The following is an 8,134-nucleotide window of genomic DNA, read 5'->3' on the forward strand; positions in this document are numbered from 1 at the left end:
AGCAGAAAGTTCATGCTCAAACATGAGGACATGGTCGGACACCAGGACGTCCAGCCTTGGTCTTACTTCTTCCCAGATCTGAGCTCTTCGAGGTTTTGGAGAAGGTGACGCTACCACCACTCTCACCATAGATGTGAATGAGCTTGATGTTCCTGACACATGCTAATTGGGGTTGCTGAAGGAACATGAGCAGGGAAATGCCTCAACTGTAGATCATAAAAAAAACACAACTAAACCAAAAAAAACCTTAACTGCAAGATAAGATTTCTGAATTAAAAATGTCTGACTTTATAATTGCTCAGGACTGAATTCTGAAACGGTCAGAAGGGTCATTCTCTCTTAGATTTCACAAAAGTATTTGCAATAACATTTTCTTCCATGAATGATGTTGCATCAGGGCATGGAGTTAAAAAAATCAGTAGGTAGAATTTTCACTTGCTTATTCATCAGTTTTATTATTAAAAATAAAATGTACGTTATTTGATTACTAATGTACTGCAAAGCATAGGGTTCGAAAATTATACTAGTCACCAAATACGATTTGCTTTGAATTAAATTATCCTCAAAAGAAAAATTGGTTTTGTCACAAAGGTCTAAGAAAGGGAGACTTCAAAGTTCATTTGCTTGCTCTAAACAAGCAGTTTTTCCAAACACACACAGAAACAGACTTCGAGCAAAATGCTTTCTACACACAGTAAATTCTGCAAAGCTGGTATACACTAACTTCTCAACAAGAAAATTACATTTTCGAAAGTCTAATAGATTTCTCAATAATCCTCCCCGCACACTCCTGTCAGTAGTTAAAAATGTACATGTTCTACGTGCAAGAGTAAAATGATCTTATAATACTGAGAAACTAAATTTTTTGAATTAGGGCTATAATGGTAAAAATGAATCTCAGACTCCAAATTCCATCTTTCCTATTAGAAGGAATTATGATTTCTTTTAAAACTTGGCCCATTCACCTCTTACTTGGTGTGACTCTTGAAGAGAGCCAATACAGAACTAGGAAAAGAAAAGGAAATCACAAAGACACCTAAAAAAGCATTTTCCAGCAGCACTTATGGAAATGCAATACCTGAAATAGCTGCGTACATATTTAGGAGAGATGTGTAGAAAAAAAGCAATGACACTGACAGGAGCTCTGCCTTATCCTATAGCCCCCAAATTCCCTATTTAGATGGATCGAAGATATTGGCACTGCTCTGTATGTCACCTTGTCCCTGACAGTGGCCAGAAAGAAGTTGGCAGCCCTTGTTCTTGCTGCCACTGCATGCAATCAGGTCTCTGCACCTGGGAAATGGAGGAATGAAGAGCCACACTCCCAGACCAGAATAGCATCACCGTTCATTTTGATGTTCCCTAAATTCAGCCATCATCGGGTCTGGCATAAACAGTGACAGACCTTCATCTCTTACCTTGACATAAACAGAAGGAAAAATATTACATGAAAGAGAGGCGACTCTTAGATCTAAGCCAATGTTTCTGGCTCTGTTTTACCACATTTTTGTGAAAAATCCTGTGCTGGAGTCCTTATCAAGTCTCTTTTACCCTCTATTTATTGTTTTATTTTCAGTTTTCACTGCCTGAAGAATCATTGTTATTCATCCCAGAATAGCATCAGGTTCTCTAGTGGCAGGAATACCTTGGAGAGGACACCAGGATAATGAGGTTTTTCAAAAGTGGTATAGGTTTTATCCAAGACTATAATGGTTAAAAACAAACAAACAAGCAAACGAACAAAAAGCCACACATCTATCTCAGCTGCCTTAAAATCAATAAAGGAAGCATTTTGCATACTCATTTTGAAGAATTATATGTGAGCATTTGACTACAGCAATGCCCAAGATTGGCCTCCACCTTCAGAATTAACTGTCCTTGTTAATACCTTTATTATTTCACATGGGTTCTGGCTTGAAGTCATCAGCTTTATTTTTCACTCCATCTCTCAGTCTCCACAAGGTAAAACTTTATGACTGATGCCTTCAGCTACAATCTTCTAAGCACATCACTGTACCAGAAAAATAATTCACATTTTATTCATGAATTCTGCATATATTTAAGAAATATCTCCATAATTTTAAATTAAAAACTAGGCCTACCACAGATTTTTTTCCAATAGCTAACTTCAAAGCACACATACTGAATTTTGCGGTCAATCATCAATTCCAGTTCAATCTACAACTTACAGTCCTTAAAATTATAATTTAAATGTTCAGCAAAGCCAAGTTTTTGTCTATGCCACTCTTGCTTTTCGACAGAGGTAAGTAATGAGTTATTTGGGCACATTTTTTTCCTTCAGTCTTGAAGTCCAGTTCAGAATAAACTGAAGGCAGAAAAACATTTTTGTTTCTCTTCTATCAATAACACATGACTTATTTAAAGCAAGAGTTTGGTATGCTGAAGTTTTCAGATATTCCAGAAGGTTAGGTCGAAGGGAAACAAAAGCTACGGTGGTTCATAAATCTATACTGGTGGGGCACTGGGGGTTCACACGCCTTTGGGAGTGTTTACCACCATTTACTCTTGCTAAAAGGAAAAAAACCAACCAACCGACCTTTCTTGAAATAAACGCTTTTTTTTTTTTCCTTTGAATTAAATGCATTTGTCTTTAGTTGTTTTACCTTTCAAAGCTGAGAACATTTTTTCCTGGAGAAAATCAGCCACCTGCTGAGAACTCAAGACGTTCCCCAGCTCCCAGCCAGGATCTTGCCTCTCCTGGACAGACTGCAGAACTCATGTGCTCTTGTAAACCATTTAATAACTCTCTAGGACTCATAGTTTGAATGTTAACAATACACATTTGAAATTGGATAAGGAAGCAAGGATTGTCAATTTACCCCAAAAAAGAACCTGAGTCTCAGGCAGACTCAGAGAGGAGAATGATACATTAATTCATGGTAAATCTTACTGTAAAAATCAAAAGTACTTAATGATCAAAAGCGATGACTTTCAGCAGTTCCCTCCCCACAAGAAAAATAAGCCATGTCCAATGGCTTGTCAAAGGCACAAGGGCCACATGTGAGCAAAAGAGATTTTTTCCTCCTAAACTATCAGCAGTATTCAATTCTGTGAGTCACATTCACATTTCATTGATAAGCAGATGAAAGCCAACAAGTTGTTAAAGGTCAAACATATCTTTCAATAAAAAGATTTTCCTTCAGCCATGGCTTTGATGGTAGACCTCTGTAAGGCTGAAAATAAATCTGAAGTCAAGTAAACTGAACTGCAAGTACTGCAGTTTTTGACAGGAAAACAGTTGCAGAGAGTTCACAACTATCTGAGCCAGATAGTCAGCTGACGTAAACTGTTATAGCTCCATGAAGCCCTCTACAAAATGACAAATAGTTTTAAATTATATAATAGGATACACAGTTTAGGCTCAAGAAAGCAGATTTAAGGCTTCATTCTTCACTCTAAACTCTGTATTTCCTGCTATTTGCATCCTTACTGATTTATTTTTTTTTAATGCATTGCCAAATTCATTTTCATTTTTCTTCGGAACAGAAGGTTGCTTTAAAATATATCTTTTCATGACATCCTTGCAAGGGCTCCTCTAGCTTTAGTGACTGAATAAAATGGTATTTTTATATTTACAGAATTTTGTATTTTAGGCACTTCCAACTCATCTTTCTCCTTTTCGTAGCAGCACTAAGATGCATCTCTCTTTCTGTGTAGATCTATTTTTAAACGGTGTGTCAGAGTGCAGCAAGTCCAACAGAGACCACCAAGGTGATTGGGGCTGAAGCACATTAAATACTGGGTTTAGTTCAGCATCAAGTTTGCTTCAGCCCAGAGAAAAGGCATTGGATGGGGATGTATTTGCTGTCTACAGGTACCTGCTGCTGCTTATAGAGAAGACAGTGAGACTCTTCCAAAAGCTGCACAGCAAAATGACAAGAAGCAACTGCCACAGTGATAGATCTAAAGAAATTATGTATAAAATAGGAAAAAATAGATAAAAGAAATCACAGTGAAGGTGGTCAGACAAGGGAAGTGGGTCACAGAGAGGCTGTGGGATGTCCATCCCTGGAGATGCTCAAAACCATAGCTGGGATTACCCTTAGACACTTGATCTAACTTTGAAGTTGGTCCTGCCTTGAGCACAGGGTTGGACTAGAGACCTTCAAGAGGTCCCTTCCAGCCTAAATTATGCTATGATTGGATCAGGAATGTGCTTCTGAGCAAAACTGTCCAACCTGGGGGTGTTTTTGAGCTCCTGACCCTGGATACACACCCTATGCTTGTCCCTGCTACTCAAGTTCAGGTTAAGACCAGCACATCCTGTCCCTTTTTGTTTCTCCAAGACCAGAAATAAAACTATGGGAGAGCACAACCATAAGGACCCCAGTCTGCACGATGTGGGGACCAGGACCCTACAGCTGCACCACCACATGCCCCTGTCACACCGTGGAGATGCACACAGCAATGACAAGTCCTCATCTCTGGTCGCCTGTTGAGGTCGCAGGCATCTGAGGAACCTACAGTTCAAGTATATTCTCAAAAGTGGCAATTGTAGAAAGCCCCAATTAGTTTTAGTCGCTTGGTAACATCAGGAAATCTTCCTGTCTTTTGAAAGCAATACATGCAGTCTCAACACAGAGGCACGTTTTCAGAATTATTTCAGTGGGAAATGAAAAATCAAAACCTAATGATTATTCTGCAGATACTCACTTTAAAATTAACTGAAGATGCAGTCCAGAGAAGTGCTTATGCCTCATTTTAAGTATTTAAGTACTTTCCAGAGCCACTCTTGAAGTGGGGACCATATTACTAGCACTTTGGTTAGAGACTTTGTTTCCAAGGAAGTATTCAATACTCCTCCTTCAGTTTTGCAAGAAATTCTGGAATTTTTCCCAGCAGGTACTGAAGATAAATCAGTGTAAAAAACACTTAATAAAACCTTAGGGAAACCTCCCCAAACACAGCCTTTTACCACTGTTTTTTAATTCCAACATAGAAAATAACTATTTAATTACTTGCAAACTAAAAAAGAATATTTCATTTTTTCACAGCAAGAGGAAAATGCATTTTCTGAGACACAAGCTCAAGTAATGCTATGTTGTAGGGTCATAACAATGAATCACTACCATCCTGTCCAAAACCTAATAGCATTAATTTCCCTCTCTGTATCTTCCCTCATACCAAGTCAGAAAGACATTAATTTCTTCTCCAGACATTTCAAGGCAATACAAGCACACAGAAGAGATCTTAATCTACCTTCTGGCAGTAAGACCAGCATCCTTATTTTTTATTCTCCCTTGGTGGAAGAGCACCTGGGAACCTCACAAGAAGATGTAGATACTCTGCCACTCCCTGCAATGATAAACTTGCTCTTGGCTCAGACACGCAGAAATACCACAACAGAATAAATCTGAGTCTCATCACATACTGTCCTAACTTCTTGGAATGATTGCACCATAGTTGTTCATATTTTCTATGTGTAGATATCGTTCCAAACTGCCTTTTTTTTGTGTTTTTTTTGTTTGTTTGTTTGTTTTTTTAAAATAAGCGTGTTCCCAGTGGCTGAAATTCATCTTTGTAAAAAGACCAGCTGAGTATTCCTTAGCCTCCTTGGAAGATATATTTTGGGATCCTTATGGATCCCTTATGTGGGATATTTACTTGCCACTGTGCATGCAGTTAATCGTGAATTAAAATTTGGATTTTGCTTTTCCTTATTGATAAATAATTAAAAGCATTCAATACCAGCATTAAAAAGTCAGCACTTGCTATAGGCATCGTTTGTATTTTCTCCCTGGCACGCAGAGGTTTGAGAGTCTGCAGAATCCCCCAAGGTGGCTCTTATGGCTGTAAAGACTCCCCTTCTGCCACCACTGGGGTGATATTCCCTCAGTCCCTTTTTAATTCAACCGTATGATGTAGTAAACATCAAATGTAAAATAGGTGGAAAATCTTATGTGGTAGGTTTTTTACCCTCAGCTTTTCAGGGTTGTTGTAGTAAAGTACTATTAAACTCTCTCCCACTTGCAAGAAAACCAATTTTTCTCTTTTCTATTAGATGCTTTGCATGACAGCTCTTTGTTTACAGCAGTAAGGTCTGGAAGTGAGAATGTGCTCCCAAACTAAAACATCATAAAATTAATCAACAAAAACACTTGCCTGGCTTTCTATATCTAACTTTTTGCAAGTTTTAAAGCCACTCTTATTTAAAACCCAGAAGACTCCACAATTTCTAGCAGCTTTTACAGCACAGTGCTCTATCCAATCTATGGTTGAATATCTTCATAATTCTAATTTACAGTATATATGGCACTTGTTACCAGTATGTATGCACCCATAGAAAAACACACCTAACACATACATGTGTGTAAATTAAAAAATAATCATGAAGTGATTTATTTTCAAATTATGTTTTTGGGGAAATCTCACATTCAATAAAATGAACTTGACATTCTTAAGTTATTGTGCATACTTTGCAATAGTAATAGAGAGCAGCGATCTGGAAAGGAAGAACTTTAACATTCACCAGGCCAAATCATGCATCATGCCATGAACGTACACACATCATTACATAAAAGACATGTGCCCAATTTTAGGAGAATGGTGGTGACTCATCTATTACTTAATAAGGCAAATTTCTTAATCAAGCAAGAAATTACTTGATGTTGCATTTGTAGCTTTCTTTTCACTCCAGCTGTCTTCTGAAATCATGCCAGTTTGGTAACATCACTTACTTTCTAAAGAAGAAAGCGGGATTTATTATGCAGTGGCGTGGGGCATGCCCTGCACCACATGCCACACGTGATGCAGGGAGAATCTCCCCTTCGATTTGCACATGGACCCTGGGCTCAGGCAGCTTGACCCACCATGCCTGTGCACAGCCTGGTGCATCACCAGGATGTGGCTGTTCACCATTAGGTTCACATGGCTGAAATCACTTCTACTTTAAATCAGTTTTTCCAGCAAGCACTTGAACCTGCAGAACCCTGTAATTCAAAGCCCAGGGAGATATTTTAAATTATAAGGTGTTTAATAGAGGCCTCCTACCTAATGTGGTGGTTTGTTATTAATATACGCCACTGAGTGCCCCTTCTGTTGCGAGTGCTGCCTGAGCACCTTTATAAAAAAAAAGTCACAGCATCAGATAAGCCAGGGAAAAGCAAAGCAAAGGGCAAGCTCTCTAACGAGCTGACAAACTGCTCAGGGCTTTTACTATAATAGTATAATTAGATTAGGTGTGTTTTCACATACCTGTACAATGTTACAGAAGGGATTATTGAAATATTCATGAGTTACTTGACTTATCTGTATCTCATACATAACAACAGTTGACTACAAAAGGTTACTACTGTATGGATAATGCTCACAAAGTGATTCAAACCTAGCTCTCGGCAGTGTGTAGCCTCTTACACACCAAAGCTGTGGTCCCACCACTGCACCTGTTCTTTAAGGTTTACGGAGGTGCTCCAGTGCTGTCCCCAGAAGAGAATGGGACCATGACCCGGCAGCTGTATAATAATATATGAGGAATACACTGAATTCTAGGAATGTTAGGGAACAAAGATTGACAAAAGGTAAGTTAAGTAATTCTTAAAGACATTTAAAAACAAACAAACAAACCCAAAACACCACAAAACAAAAACCACCACACACACTCCCCAAAGAACACAGCAAAAATACAAGGTTTTTTTTTTTTTCCTTTTTAGTGTTGTGGTTTGGTTTAATTTTTTTTTCCTTGAAAAACCGATCCATATGGACCTGAAAGGGGATGACTGACAGTATAAATTCAGAAAGCCAACACTTCCCTGATCTAAATATATCACAACTGGATATTTTGGTAAATCAGTACTAAGGGAAACCCTAAAGACACAAGTAGGTAGAAAAGAAAACTCTTAAGAACAGGTATTAAAAAAAAAAAAAAAGAACAATGAACATGATCAGACTGAAATGGTTAAAAGAACTGGTCTGTGTGATGCTTGCATTTAAAGATAGAAAATGATCCACACAATTATAAACCTCTTAGTTTGAGCTTAACCAGGCAAATTTTCAGAACAGATTTAAAAGGAAAATTAAAGACATGAAGTCACATGGAAAGTACTATAAAATGTGACATGAGTTTCCCAGATATACATTGAAACAGTCTTGAGTTGGTGTCTTGGGATGTTGTTTG

This window comes from Cariama cristata, unplaced genomic scaffold (genome assembly GCF_000690535.1).
Source record: "Cariama cristata isolate BGI_N322 unplaced genomic scaffold, ASM69053v1 scaffold19381, whole genome shotgun sequence".
NCBI classification, from domain to species: Eukaryota; Metazoa; Chordata; class Aves; order Cariamiformes; family Cariamidae; genus Cariama; species Cariama cristata.